The sequence below is a fragment of the Athene cunicularia genome, assembly GCF_003259725.1.
Source record: "Athene cunicularia isolate RWA chromosome 1 unlocalized genomic scaffold, athCun1 chr1_part1, whole genome shotgun sequence".
NCBI lineage: Eukaryota > Metazoa > Chordata > Aves > Strigiformes > Strigidae > Athene > Athene cunicularia.
The window spans coordinates 25,724,762-25,740,595 of record NW_020799091.1 but is presented as its reverse complement, the minus strand read 5'-3'; the positions used below and the strand labels follow the sequence as shown (position 1 = coordinate 25,740,595).

Sequence of the window (15,834 nt, the reverse complement as noted above, 5' to 3'; positions counted from 1 at the left end):
TTTTGGCTTGAAGGAGTCACTACTAATGTACCTACAAGCTTCCCTACAAACCTGGGGTAGATTTATCACCATGAGCTATTTTTTTCTACTTAGAATAACAAAATATTTGCTTAGCAAACAAAATTTTAGAGAAAAAAAATAATCTTGAACAAGGTGAATAAATAAAGTTAGCATACAGGATTTCATTTTGAATGTAAACCTGTAACTATAGGAATTTACTCTTTCCTCCCTCCATATATTTGCTGAGGATCTGGCTGTTCTTCCTCCCACCCCTGCAAGCGCACCTAACCCACAGCTCAGGTTAGTTAGTTTTGCTGCATGATGAGACCAAGCTACCTCCGTTCCTCCCATGGCCTCCATCAGCCATTCCTGACTGCTGCCACACCCTCCCTTGTGTAGCTACTCCTTCGTGCTCCCCACACCTTCTGCTACAGCTACACCAACAGCTACGCTTCACTCCTCACTGCAAGTCATTTTAGCAAAGCCCAGGAGCTTCAGATAATTCGCATTATTTCAGCTCTAGTAACTGCCCTTGCAGCATGGAGAGCTCATAGAGGCATCTAACTCATAGAGGAGTATTTAATTTCTTTCTATTTTTTCTGTTTCTTAGCTCCCAGGGCACTCTTAAACATCTCATACCTCGTAGAAGGCTCTTACACAAAGCTTTCTGTCCTCTTGTCCAAGATTTAACCTTTCCATGCCTGTGCTAGGTGCAGTTGGCGTAAGATAGAATGACTGCTTAACCAAAGCACATTTGAACCTGCTGACTGAAACTTTTGCATGCTGTTGCAGTGCAGATTTTTCCACTGCTTGGCAGGACTCCTTCCATTAATATAAGTGTTTATTGAACAATAAGACAAGACAACCAAAGCAAACTTGTTTGAGGCCTGTCTGCTGGTTCTTTTATCTGCCTTCTCTTTGCTCCACCAGATGTCCACAGAGCATTCTTCTCTTCCCTCCTTACCCTTTGTTTTTGCTGTAGGCCTTAGTTATCACGATTAAAATAGTAAAGGGTTTCTTCTTCCATTGTCTCCATCAATATGTACATCCATTATCAAACCAAAGCTTAATGAGAAAAACAAACTCCTGTTGTATTAACTCATACTCTTGTGTTTCCAAAGAGATCAGATCTTTACTGAATTTTTTAAGCAGAGAATAAAAGTTTCTAAATTTTCCAAGTCAGGAGTTAAGGTGGAAAAATAAAGAGAGGTGTTGAGTATGGAACCGGTATGAGAAACAGGAGCTTATACTTGTGAAAGTCATATAGCTCTCAAGTTTGACTGTTAGCCTTTGAACTTCTAGGGTATTTTCCATACTGAAAAGAAAATGATCACACAAAACTATTACGTCCTCCTTACAGAAACACTTGGCTTTCTTCTGCAAATAATAGGACGGCATTCTTCCCCACTCCATTAGATCATCATCAGACCATCTCCTTTGGCATGGTCTAGCAGAGTCTCCTATTCTCCTTTGACCCACTTCCTTTTAGCCTAAGACTTGATAAATCCTGATGCACAGTGGAGGTATCACAAGTAAGGGGAAATTGTCAGCACTCTGATAATGCTCATTTGAACTTTGAGCTTTCACAATCTACTTTTTCATGGTTAGTCCAAATACTAGAATAGCTTTCAGTCAATAATTTGGATTCAATGACACCACTGAAAAAAACCTTCATTTGTGGTTATTTGGACACAAAATATACCACGAGACTCAATAGCTTTGTGTAGTGATACATTTAAATGTCCTTTCTCCTTTTTATTGGCACACTCGAGGAATCTCAGGATCCATATTTATGTCTTCATCACCCTTTGTCTCCTCCTTTTTCTAACACTGCCTCTCTTTTCTTACTGAATTGCCCATTCTCTGTTGCCCTATCCACACAGCTGATACTATGGCAAATATTCCTGGGCCCCATCCAAGGTCACTGCTTTTGCCTCCCAAAGAAGGAAGCTACACACAGCAGGAGGCAGAAGGAGCTTGAGGCTTAGATACAATCACTCCCTAGGCTGAGCACCAGGAGAACAGTGTCTCAGAGCCATGCACTCTCACACATTTCTGTTGAATCTTGTTTTCCCTAATTTAATGACTCTATCTTGGGAGATAGAGCAGATCAAACAGGACTCCTAGGAATAAAAACCCTTGTGAATACACACTCAGGAAAGGAAACTTCTCTTGTTTCCCAGTCTCAGTAACACAAGAATCAGTATGGTTAAGTAGGCAGAACAGTGGATTTTAGTTCCTTTGTCACCAGCTTGCTCAGTGATTTTAGAAAGTTGATTGCATGTTAGATTCACAAAGAAAGTATAGGTATCCACAGCTTCTGTCCAACTTCGTAAGTATGTTAACTCCCTAATCACTTAAAGATTTATGGAATAATTACTTGTGTTGCTATCTGTGCCACTTGGCCTTTCATCCAAGTCATTGAAATGTATGTTGAGTTTCCTGGTGCCTTATTCATACCCGAGACACAAAAGGATTCCCGAAGGGGGACATGAACTTCTTACTCTGTTTGAAGGGGTGCTCCTTGAGACTTCCGTAACCATGAAGAGTGCCCCAATTTACACTGCCTTAGGATTGTCTCAGTCCTTTCTGATGAAGTTGATAAGTGTGCTTCAGGTCAGATTTCAAGGTGGTTACAGATAGGGCACCTTGAGATCAGTAATTACATTGTAAGGCTGATTGCAGCTCCTAATAATGAAGGGTGCAGCAAATACAGCAGGAATAACTTTATTATTTTTTTTTTTTTCTTAAGGCTTGTATTTTACTTGTTTTGTGGATAATGCACTCATGACACTGGCAAAACAAATTAATGTGGGTTTTTTTTCTACTTAATGAATGAAACTAATCCAATTTACCTCAGCAGAGAGGGTACAGCTAGAGCAGTTTATGGTACTCTATGGTACCCCTGCTTTTGTGTTACTTGATAAAGCTCCTGCTTAGATGTGCCACAGAACTGCTCTATTTCTTGTGCTTCAGTGAAATTTTGAGGACCTTTTGTCATTTGTATCTGCCTAAGAGAATGATTTCTTGGGACAAGAAAAAGGATTTTTCTTCATTTGCTTTTGTGAATACAGTATCATCCATTTCTTCTCCTTAAAATAAATTCTTAACTGTCTTTTAAAACATGACAACAAAGCAAGGATTATGCCTTTTGAGGGAAAAACTCCAGAAGAAATTGCTGTTGTTAGTTACAGCTTCAGTAGTCTGGAAAACAACACATCAATATCTGCTAAATACTGTTGTGAGGACTGAAGGAAGGATTGGGGAAAAAAATAAAAGCATGCTGAGCTTTTACTGAAAGACTGTGAAAAGCTTGCTAGTTTTGTTGCCTAGATAGTTGTATTTCATTAATATCACTAATGAATATAGAATATAACAGTCTTTCTTCTATGTTGCTTAACTTTCCTGGTAATTTGACTTACATTTATATGTGCTAAATTTACAGGACCTGACAGAACATAAAACCTGTGGGGGGGTTAAACAATAGATGATAGAACTGAAAGCACAATTATATTTGTATTATATTTGGTCTCACAATAATGGAAGTAGACCATTTAGCAGGTCATATGTACTACATGTTAGGCTTTGCAGACACACTCAGGAACTGATCTGCTTATCTGACATGTAACTGCTTTCAGTTTTCTCTCTTTTTCTGCTTAGGCAAATGCTTAGCCAGCCCCAAACAAAGAATTGAGATTACAGACTCTTCCTGTACACATCATATCCTGTACACTCCCCATTAGAAGGTGTTCCAGGGATTCAAGAGACCAGTAGTTTTCCTTTCTACAATAACCCATCTTTTCTGTGTATCTCAGTCTTGTGCAGGTACCGTGGATATACTTGGGCATGTCAGTTGGTAGGAGAGATGGAGGAGTTGAAACCTCTTTAAGGTCTGCCTGTGGTTTATAGGAGAGCCAGATGGGTAAGCTCCTGTTACACTCACTAATTTACAGTCAGTGGGTCCTAGAGCATGATTCACCTTAACAGGCACAAGCAATCAGCTTAGTTTCCTAAGCACAGCTGTCTACTGGTATTTGAGATCACCTAAGCTATTTGAGATGAATAAACAGAGCTGATAGATATGGCACAATATCTACAGGGGATATGTGCCCTTCCAGATCAAGATGACAGAACTAAATACTTCAGGGAATCTGAAACAGCACTAGGTGTCTGTATGTAACTGAATTGTATCTCCAGATGTAAGGTAAATTTCTTCCTAGGATCAATTGACTGTATTAACTAGATAGTCACTGATGGTGGGAGCTTAGTTAAGTAATGCACACTACTTACATATGCCTAAATTTAGGTGTTTCAACCTCAAACTTGATCCCTAGTCAGTGGTAGTCATTCACGGAGAGGAATAGAAACTTTGAAAATATCATTTTGTTTATCTAATCTAAAATGAGATTATTTGGTGTTTGAAGTTATCATTGGCTGGTGAAGAGAGGTCCTGATGACTGTCTTAGACCTCATTTTCTATAGCTGAATTTATAATAGAATTTATTTCAACTTAGGTGTCCAGTGTTGCATTATTCAGAGATTCTGTGGAATGCTGCTATCTACGAGTGTTAGCACAAGAAGGGAAATGCCTTCTGGCATCACCATTTCATACTGTCACTTGCCCCTCAGTAACCGTATACAACAGCAACTGGCAGTGTTCCTTAGAGAACAAAAGTCACACAGCTGTGTGGTTTGGTAAGCACTGTTTCTTTACTATCCAGTGATTTATCACTATTCTTGACCAGTTCCATACAACTATGGGTCCATTCTGGAGGGACAGATTTCCCTGTCCTCTGTGTATGTTATTGAATAGCATTTTGACAGCACCGGCTACTTAAGTTGCTCTTTCTTTTTCTCAAGTTGCTGTTTCTTTCCCTCATCTCTGTTCTCCTCTGACACAGTGAATCCACCAGTATTTCCACTTAGTTTTTAATTTCATTCTTGGCTTGAATTATGGAATCTCTGTGGAATCTCCAAATAGGGTGGTTTATACCTTTTTTTTTTTTTTTTTTAAATCTTTCTGCTTAATTCAGATCCTGCTATTCTAACTGGATATTTACTGTTTCCGCTACTGTATTAATATCAAATACACCTCTAGTGAAAGATGCGAAAGTTTTAGTGAGGCAAAAGACTGAAGAAATAGTTTTGCAAAAATAAGCATTTTGAGGAAAGATTTTAAGAAAGTGAAAACTCTTTTGCTTGCAAGAGAATAGGCTGGCTCAGTTGTGGGTGAACACTTGCAAACAAGCAAGGACTTCATAAGGAAGGATTTTACAGAAAATTTTGATGAAGAGGAGAAAGCCAAAGGTGAATGCATATGAATAAAAGAAAAAAATCCAGAGCCTAACATCCTCTGGCATGTTACTCATTACATCAAGTCATTGCTTTTATGCTTTGAATGTGTTTCATTCCAGAATAATGTTGGAAAAATGTGAGGGTCCTTAACATTTGTGGGAGAGAAAGAGCAATGCAGACCTTCAGCATGTAGAAATTGCTGAAGGTCTACGAAGTGCAACACGCCTGTGCTCTGTTGTTGAAGTATGGGATCTGGCTCATTATTTTTTTAGGTGGATGAAGAGGAAAAAGAAACATTTTATTCTGTCTGCTGTGCAGAAAAGATAGTAATATTTAATTACCAGGGTAATGCAGTAATTTAAATTAGAGGTTGTTCCAAATAGCTAACCTTAAGGGGTTCATTAGCAGCCCTGTTATGGTTCACAAAAAACATGACTCAATTATGCAGCATTTGACATTAAGGCAAGCTGAAAGTGTAACAGAAGGTAAAAAACATTTGACACTTTATTAATAAAATTAGTTCAAGGCTTAGACTGGTTCTTTTTGCCTTCTTAATAGCATGCAGAAATAAACTAGAAATAGCCATTCTTCTAGAGTGTTTGTGCTGTAAGTCCCTGACACATTCCACATAACCTCAGGTATTTAACTAATGCACCTATGTCAGCAGCCTAGCCTTGGGTGCCTTCATAGTTCATGGGAAGAGACAGATGTCTCCAAACAGCAACTAAGACCATCTAAGAACAAAACAATTTTTGGCACTACCTATGTCACTTACACTTACTGCAGAGGAGACATGGGATAACTAGATGTGTTGTATAGGCTAAAAAAAATATAAGATCCTTTAAGAAGAATAGCATGTAATTTCTAGAAGGTAGGTGACAGTGGACAAAAGCTAATTTTTTTGAGTCTTGATGTTCTGTTGTTCTGAGAACTGGAAAAGCCCCTTAAACTGAAATAGATGAACCTGTTACAGGAATCCTTTCTAATGCGTTGTGTGATCTAAGGGATCTGCCTTAGGAGGTAAATTAAGAGGGAAACCAAGTTTCCCACAAAGACTTACGTATATTGTTCATATACAGTTACATATTTAGACTTAGTGGGCTTAGACTCACTCTAGAGTTCATTGGAGGGGAAAAGCCTAAACAGATGATCTTTAAGGTCCCTTCCAACCCAATCCATTCTGTGATTCTATTATTCTGTGTTAAAAGTCTGTCTTGCTTTAGGGCCAAGGCCACACTCCTGCCATCCGGACAGATCATGCTTGGATAATAGAAGTGGTCAAACAGCCTCAGATCAGCTCTTCCTAAGCACTTTAATCTTCCCAGACCTGAGCTACACAAAGATGAAGAGACCACAATTTGAACAAAAGTATGCAAGCCTCAGAGTTCGCTGGGCTAATACCAAGAACTAATGTGCATGAACCTACTCTTCACTTTTCAGTGAAACATAACTTCTCTTTGACCACCATTATCCATGTATCCACCTTACAGAGGAGACAGCAATGTGTCCTTGGAAGATAGATTTATAGGACTTGTACTGTTTGCGCAGGCAGCACCTTCCTCCTAGGAACATCAAGTGTTTAGGAGCCCCCTTCATGCCATGCTAGGACATTTCGCACCGACATACAGAGATTGGGTGATGATTTCAGATTTTGCATAGAGAAGTAAGCATCGTGCAAAGCTGCATTTCAAAGGTTTGGTCAGAGGGGAAAAATCCTCAATTTTACATGAAGATTCTCAAGATGAGATGGAAAGTTTTGCAAGAGATAACTTGTTGTTATAGCTGTGACGGCCTGCAAGACTCCTCTTGTGTTGAGCCATTTCTTCATCATTATTTCCAAAGCGAAATCTGTAGTGGACTTATTCAAATCATCAAATTTGAAGTAAGAGCCAAAGCTTTTATACGCACTGAAAAAATGTTTTCTTTCACTTCATGTGGCCCTATTGTCAATACAGATATATTAGTCAAATCACATTAAAGGTGAGTAGCATAATCACACAAAGAGAAGTCATAATTTTTGTTACAGTAAATTAAAGTCAGGTCTTCCTAACCTGGCTGTGGAGAATTGCTCTTGCTCTGTACTAAACCTTGCCAAAAGTAGTCTGGGAGTAGGTCCACTTTTTGGTTTGGTGACAGATCTTTCTAGGTATAATCATAACAAATTACAGTGTACAAGTGATGGTTAAACAAGACCATGTCAATACTTAAAACTATATTGGCTTGAATTTAACTTGCTTTTCTGTTGCAACTTTTTCAGTAAGGTAGAGTATACATAACCTGACCACAGAAATACTGCTTGGACACTGACTAGATTTGTGGCCAAAGAGATGTCATTTACCTTGAATTTAGCAAGGCTTTTGACACCGTTTCTCACTGCATTGTATCCAAGTTAGAATGTTACAGTCTGGATGGAAGAACAAGATAGGTAAAAAACTGGTTGGATGATCAAGCTCAAAGGATTGTGGTTAATGGTTAGTACTCTACCTGAAGACAAGTAGACACTCTGCAGTGATACAAGGATCTTTACTGGCCCAGATTTATCAGTGACCAGGAGAAGATCCACTCTTGAAAAGTGTTCAGATGACAACCAGCAAGAGAGACCAGCTGATATGCTCAAGGCAGTGCTTCCTTTTAGAAAGACCAAGAGAGGCTGGAGGAACAGGCTGACAGAACCCTAATGAAATTCAAAAAGTCAAATACAAAGTCCTGAACCTGGAAAGGAAGAAACCCCTGTAGTGACACAGGCTGGGGAATGCAATGCAGAAAAGGGGCTGCCAGCTGAACGAGAGCCAGCGGCAAAGAAGGCTCACATTAACCTGGGCTGTATTAACAGGAACAGCCCCCTCCCTGGAGGTGTTCAAGGCCAGGTTGGATGTGGCTTTGAGCAACCTGGTCTAGTGGAAGGTGTCCCTGCCCATGGCAGGGGGTTGGAACTAGATCTTTGAAGGTCCCTCCCAACCCAAACCTTTCTATGATAAGTAGTGTATTGAGGTAAGTGATTGTCCCACTCTAATCAGCACTCATTTGATCTTGATACTGTATCCAGCTTTGTGTCCCTCAATACCAAAAACATGCATCAAACTGGACCAAATTCTGTGGAGGGTCACTGATATGGCGGGGGGCTGGAGCACTTGCCCTCTGAGGAGGACCTGATGGAGCAGGGCCCATTCAGCCTGGAGCAGATTGCTTCAGGGGGAACTAACATCACTCCCCAGTGACTACAGGGACATCATTGAGGATAGATAGTGAGCCAGGCTTTTCACAGTGGTTCATGGTGGAAGGAAACAATGGCATCCATTATAAGAAGAAAGGTTTAGACTGGAGATAAAGAAAAGATTTCCCCATGAGGACAGTCAGGCATTGGAACAGGTTTCCCAGACAGGTTGTTCTGTCTCCATCCCTGAAGATTTTAAGGCTTAACTGGATAGAGCTCTGAGCAACCCAGTCTGATCTCATAGATGACCCTGGTTTGAGCAGGAGGATGGACAAGAGTTCCCTTCTAGGCTGAATTATCCTGTGATCTGATGACAGGAACTGAGAAGCCATATCCATTGTACCCAGTGTGCTTGGACGTCTCTGTGAAGCTCTCATCAAGTGTACAGAGGATGAGATACTTGCCTCTCCTTCTGTGGTATTAAGAAATTGGGCCATGTTAGTCTTTCTCATATGTGTTTACTGGTGTATGCTCTGGCATTTCAGCTGAAAGCATAGAGAGAGAAACATTTTTGTATCTTCTTAACCCTTAACACCTCTTAAAAGAGTACAGAAAGAATATTGCTGCTGGTTTTAATAATGTAGCAGTATTACAGGGATATTGAACTTTACATATAGTTCAACAAGTGTGAAATAACCAAGCAATATGAATTCTCAAATTATTAAGGAAGGGGAAGGGTGGATCAATATAAAATTATTTATTACATCAGAAGGTAGAATATAAAAGTGTTCAGCTTAGATTCTTTCCCCCCCACCCCTGGAATGAAATACAAATACTTAGAAGTAAAAGTAGAAAAATAAACAAAAGTTCAAACAATAGACTATTTAGAGGTTGTATATTATTCTTCCTCTACCAACTTTTCAACAAATATGATGATACCACCTCAGAACATTGAGGTGAAAATTATCCTGTAATTTTCAAAAAGAAAATTAAGACAAAAATGATCCCTTTCTTTCTGCTTTCCCTTCTTTACAAATGCAATTCATGTAAATTGACCATAGTCGAAACACTGTCAATATAAATATTCTGCCAATACAAACACAAATATTATTGTCTCAGCCTTGGGTCCTTTGGCTTCTATCCTCCCTCAATTTCCACGGAAAAGTTGGGTTTTGCAACAAGTCCAGCAAGTTGAGTACTTCAAAAGAGGCAAAACATTTACCCAAAGCAGTAGTGAGATATATCTGCCATCAAATCTTCTTTTCAGAACAGGAGGTGAGTTTTTGCCTTTGTGAGCAGTCAGTTAGAGAATCAAGGGGTTTGTGTGTCAGATCCCTTGTTGGGGTTTCTAAAATTTCCCACAAAAAAACAGTGATGTTGGATTATCTTTGAAGTTCTGAAATGAAGCACTGAAGGAGCTAACAGTTGAAACTTAAGAGCGCTGTTGCTGTTTCCCTGCACAATTACAGTGTAATTTTTAGTTTACATTATAGTTTAGTTACCGAGTATGCATTGCTTTGGCTGCCATCCTCTGCCTCTGATTTAAAGTGTTTGGATGCTGAAGAAATCACAATTTTGTTATGTTGATAGAGGCTGCAGTCAGGAGCACTACAGCTCTGTCAGGGTTGGAGCTGCCTGACACAGAGTAGGCAGCAGTAAGTAATAGAGATGTATGGGGGTCTCACCACTGTTGGCTCATCAAGGGAGTATTTCAGGAGTGAATTTGAGAGGCATTTGGAAAAGAAATGGTCTTGCTTCCCTGATTACAGTGTTTGATGGTTTTAGCATGAGACCTTTACAGCTGCAGGCTGGATATTATGGTGAAAAATAGATACTGAATATGACTCTAGCTCAGGAGGCATCACCCAGCCTGCCTGTGGGTCAAGGCAGAAGTCCTCCAGCTGGCTGATTTCATTAAAGCATGTGTGTTATGTAAAAGTGCAGGGGATGAGAAAGGTACATATGCAATCTAAATTTAAATTGCATATCACATAGGAACTTCAGTGGTTTTGTAGGTTTGCTTACAATATTTTCTCTGTATTCACTTTTATCTTACTATACAGTAAGTTTCTTTATTCTTAATTGTAACATATAACTGATTCTCAAATTTCAGTTTAGGAAATCATGATTTCATGCACATGATCAGGATGTATCTGCTTAACACCTCAGAAGAGTGCAAAGGAAGCAGAAGAAAATATTCCTTCAGAGTACCAGTGAAGCTATCTTTCACAACGATTAAAGAGCAGCTCTTTCTTAGAAATGTACCCTTTCTGACTTGTTAGAGCAGAAGCTAGGGCATGCATGTCATGAAGCAGTGACAACAGACTACGGAGCGTATTTTTTTGTCAGTGAACAAATCATCTGTGATTTGCCAAGGAAGAATGTAGCCTCAAACCTTCAGGGACTGAAACACAGCCTTTGCTTGCATTATTCCACATACTCCTCTTCCACCTCTATCTTTTTTTCAAGTGGTCATTTTTCCTCCACATTTTAAAATAAAATATATTCCTTTCTCTGAAACTATAAGCCAATGTGTTCTACCCCATCTCCATAAGGAATAGCTGGGTAAGTTGGGCGTGCTACCACATTTTGAGTTATCCAGTTTCCAGGAACATGCAATGAATTTTAGAAACACCAGTCTAACACAGAAATGTATGACGTAAATCAGTAAAATATTGTGCAAGGAACTGTTATTTGAGATGTTATCTGTACTACTGAATGAAAGCAGACCATAGCCTGACCGTAAGACCAAGTGATACTAAGAGTTTTACATGCAAAGTCTACAGCAAGTTGCAGATTTGCTTGTGGATTGCCATCTGGAGAGGTCAAAACTGGAACCAGGCAAGAGCAAGTAAGTAGTGGGGATGACTGTGGTCTAGCGCTCAGACTCACTTGCTGTTTGATTTCTTCAGTGTAGGTGCAACCTGAACACCCTTAAAAGTGACACGTATGTAAAACTCAAGTAAAAAAGGGTCTTTATTGATTCCTTCATTGCTCTTGTTCCTCAGTATGAAAGAAACAAGCAGTGTTCAGAGATCTCTCTGTACGAGAACAGGGAGAATAGCTCCAGGTTTTCATTTGAGATATCAGACTCTAATGTTTTGCCACTAATAGCAGAGCTCCATAAGGGGGAAGAATTACCCAAGGACTGTCATTATTTCTTCAGGCTGGCAGATGCTGGGTGTACAGAATTTCATTAACATTGTATGTATTTTCCCTTTATGGGAAAGCACAGTATTTCTTATATCTGTTTACAAGAGAAGGACATTTTCTTCAACCACAACCTACTTTGAAGTGTAATGGAGATGTTGGAGAACAAGGCTTGTGAACAAGAAATTATACTCCCTGCAATTCTTTCCAAGATTCATATTCTGTGTTTAAACCACAGAAGCTACACATGGTAGCTGTCAATTGGCCATTCAAGTGCAGTGCCTCTGAACTCATTTAAGGTGAAACTGGGAAGAAAGGTAGAGATAATGAAAAAATTGAAAATCGTAATTTCTGGAGGCCAGAAGGAAGGTTCGTGAAGGCTACATTTGACTGATATTATTGATGCATCTGCTTCAGACTCACATGCATTTCTCCTGCAAATGGTCTTACAATAATGCTCACTGAGTATCATTGCCAAAGACCTATCATTTCAGCTTAGGCTTCATGCAGGAACTGGATGATTAATCTGATTTCTCAGCCTTTAACATTCTCAGATAAACACACAGCCAAGTTAAACAAGAGGAACTTAAAGATGTAAAATGGTAAAGTATTTGAAGAGAAAAGCAGATTGAGTGACTATATACATTCTGTTCCTAAGTATTAATGAAACTACAAAGCCAGACCTCCCTACAGCATGTTAATAGAGAACTTTCAAGAGAAAAATGTGCAGTTTATTGCTTTATTTAGCTCGAATGCCTTTGTAATCAGCCTGTTTTTATTTTTCCCTTATTCCTCTGATTCTGTATTCAGTCAGCCTTCAAATGAGTGTTATGCTTTCCAAAAAGTGGATTCACACTGCTTTTGGGGAACTTTGGCATCTTCAGTTCCACACAAGCTTCACATAATAAACAGCCACTTCTAAAGAAAGTCAGAAACCTTGGAGTTCAGTGTTACTGTTATTGGCTCTCTTATCACTTGGCTGGAACAGCATAAGCTTGGAGTCAAGAACAGTTATGCTCATACCCATTTTTCACATCGGGATGCAGGATGGCACCTCGTAAAACTTAGCTAACAGAGTGAAACCTAAATTTGCCTGGTGCTAATGGAAGATGATTACCATTGTTTTACAGAAAAAAAAAATCAAATAATGCTGCAAGAAGGTTTCTCTTCACAGGCAAAGAGCCTGAAAAATAAAAAAAAAAAAAAAAAGGAAAAAAAAATTATAGTCAGGTTTCTTCCAAATAGCTCAATACCCTGCCCAAATCTGAAAGGACATTCAAAAAGAGAAAATAGAGCCAAGAATGTCTCTCTACCATGTTTTGGCCTCTGCAACAGTCTGAGCAAATGAGGAACAGGGTGGTCTCCAGGGATCCCAGTAGAAATTCTCAGATGAGCAAACACTGCCTAGGGGAACAATCTAGCTTTTCTAGTCGCTTTCCTACCTTTCCCTCACTCAGAGCTTTACCCAGCTAATTTTTCTCCAGTTAAACCCACACTGCGTTCAGTGTTTCAGTTGCTTTCAACATATTTGCAGCTCCCTCTTGAATTTTGAAAGGTTGGTTTATTAATTTCTAACTTTTCCTTCTGGCAACATGGCAGCTACAAAAGTAGACAAAGTGGTACAATGAGCTGGATGTGAGGGAACTCATTGGTTTTCTCATATAATGGGATTGTAACTAACAAATTCTAACCCCTTCTGGCTGACTTAGGCTTAGAAGCCTTACCAATACAGGAGACGCAGCAAGCATGGATGCAAGAAACATGCAACTGGTAATTGCTCACTGGTCCAGAGGTGTTTAGTTTTTTTTCTTTTTACAGCCCCTGGGGCAGGCAACAGACTATACAAGTGGCTATTTGTTTCCATAGTTTGAGCTGATAGCATGATTTACATGAACTGTACACTATGAACAGTGCATGTGATTGCTACCTGTGTTAATATATGAAGTTACTTAGAATATATATTGATTTTAGTCTCCTAAAATGACCTTGGACTTTTGAGATTATAAACAAAATGTGTTTACTATCTCAGTTTATTCAATGTTAGAATGAATACTGGGAGAATGGTCAGTCACTATTTCTATTCTCTTACCAGTTAATTTATTTTGTGGAAGCTATTGGTGCAGACAGCAAATGGTGTGAGAGGTATCTGAAGACTGCTTTGGGAATAATAGGATCGATATAACTGATACCTAAGCCAGTATTTTGACTATTATGTCTTTTTCCATACACATGATGCACAGATTATTACACCACAAGTGTTTGTAACAGTTGAAATTATTTTATGTATTGTTTGGGAATAATATGATTCAATCATATGAGAGAGACAGGCTCTGCCTCTTTTCAAAGGGAATAACCAATAGTGAAAAAGAACTTTGTAATACTTTGTATTCCTAGAAAAATAGGAATAAATAAATTCAAACCTAGATAAATAAATTCAAACCTGTAAACACAATTACTATGACTTTCTAAGAGTTGTTGCCCCAGAAAACACTGCTTGGCTTAATGCAGTAAGTTTGTAGGATTGAAAGATACCTCTCAAATCCAGCCTCCTGGTCAAAACCAGGCTAACACTGATGATAAATCAGGTTGCTAAGGAACTTGCCCAGCCAAGTTTTGAATATTTACAAGGGTGGAGATTCCACATCTTCCTTGGACAACCTATGCCAGTGCTTAACTACTGTCATAGGGAAGAATATTTTCCTTAGATCAGACTAGAATTTCTGTTGATGCAGTTTATGATCACCCTCATCCTTTCACTGTGCTCCCGAGAAAAACCTACTTCTATCCATAACCTCCCTTTCATTTGTGTAAGACAGCAAGTGAGTGATAGTTCCCACCATGATTCTTCTCTTTGAGGCTGAACACACCCAACTCCCTTCTGTCTCTGTACATCATGAGAGCCAGCCCCGTAACCTTTTGGAGGTGCCCTGTTGGACTTGCTTCAGTTTGCTTATGTTCTGTTGTAGTGAAAGATTCAAACAAGGACACAGCACTCCACATGTAGTCTCACAAGTGCCAAAGAGAGGGAAATTATTACCCTATTTGACATGCTGGCTATGCTTCAGCTACTGCAGCTCAGGCTATACTTTTGCCCTGCATGGACCCAGCCATATTTCAAGCTTCTTGCTTACTCGTGCCCCCAGGTCTTTTCTGCAGAGCTACTCCCTAGACAGGGAATTCCAGCCTGTACTGTTGCACAGCGTTATTCTGTCATAAGTATAGGACTTTGCATATAAATCAGTCTTATTTTTTGTTTGCTGTGCATGAATATACACCAGCTAAGTGTGAGAAACAGGGATCCAATGTAAAAGAAGCAAGTTCATGTTGTATTATCTCTGCAGATATTTACAGGGGTTCCTTAATTGATTTTCACTACAAAAATGTTTTGAATTGTGGTGAGTTTAACACCTGCCCAGAATGGGAACAAGAAGCATTATACCAGCATCCCAGTTCGGAAGTTTGGAGCTATTTTACACACTCATCCCGAAGCCCAACAACTGATTGACTTTTCTTTAACATTGGGAAGTCTAACAAGGCTATTCAGGCATAGCTGGTTCCTAAGGACTGCATTCGGGTTTCAGCTGCCTTTGCCTTGTCTAAGCAATTAATCAGAATCACTGCAGTTATAGATAATTCTTGATTTATTTAATAGATATTTAATAGTTTTCTCTGTGCTGATTCATTTTATTGAGAAGGAGCAATGAATCAAATGAAGACTTTCTGCTCGTGTTGATGCAGCAAAAAGGAAATTTAAAATGTTAAAAACTGCAGTGTCATTGTTCGTGTAATATTGTTCATTAATCCTTTTAACGAAGCATTTCAGTCTTCACTTTCATGTTTTCCTTCTCCTTTGTTTCTTCCTCCTCATATCTGAAGTTAAACAATAGGATAATTACAATAAAAAAACCCTGGCATTTTATTCTATTCTTGGTGAGAGCAGTGTAAACTCTGGGTTTTATGATGAAGACAACTATGCTGTGAATTTGTTTTGCTATAGGGACCTGATCTGAAGCAGGTTGTCCTGATGATATACAAACTACTGTGCTCTGGTGCTCTGAACCCAAGTGAGCTGACTAGTTTCCTTAATGACACAGCTGCATGCAGAGAGGAAAATTTGACCCAGGGGTTTGGGTCCAGCCAGAATCATGATCATGATGATAGTCTGGTCCAGTTGGCACTAGATATAGATGGGATAGACATGGGAAGATTCACGGTAATTGGCAGAGGAAACAGGA

At 39.3% G+C, this 15,834-nt stretch overlaps 1 protein-coding gene across 3 annotated transcripts in view; it reads left to right on the top strand.

Moving 5' to 3' along the window:
* TRPC4 (transient receptor potential cation channel subfamily C member 4) overlaps window positions 1-15,834 on the top strand; it is a 104,522-nt gene that overhangs the window by 36,918 nt on the left and 51,770 nt on the right. The window contains exon 1 of one of the 3 annotated variants that reach the window (XM_026854680.1): window positions 4,099-4,176. The exons of the other annotated variants lie outside the window; for them this stretch is intronic. The gene's annotated coding sequence lies outside the window, so the exon portion shown is untranslated. Of the gene's footprint in view, window positions 1-4,098; window positions 4,177-15,834 lie in introns of those variants that run through there. 3 annotated transcript variants of the gene reach the window in all.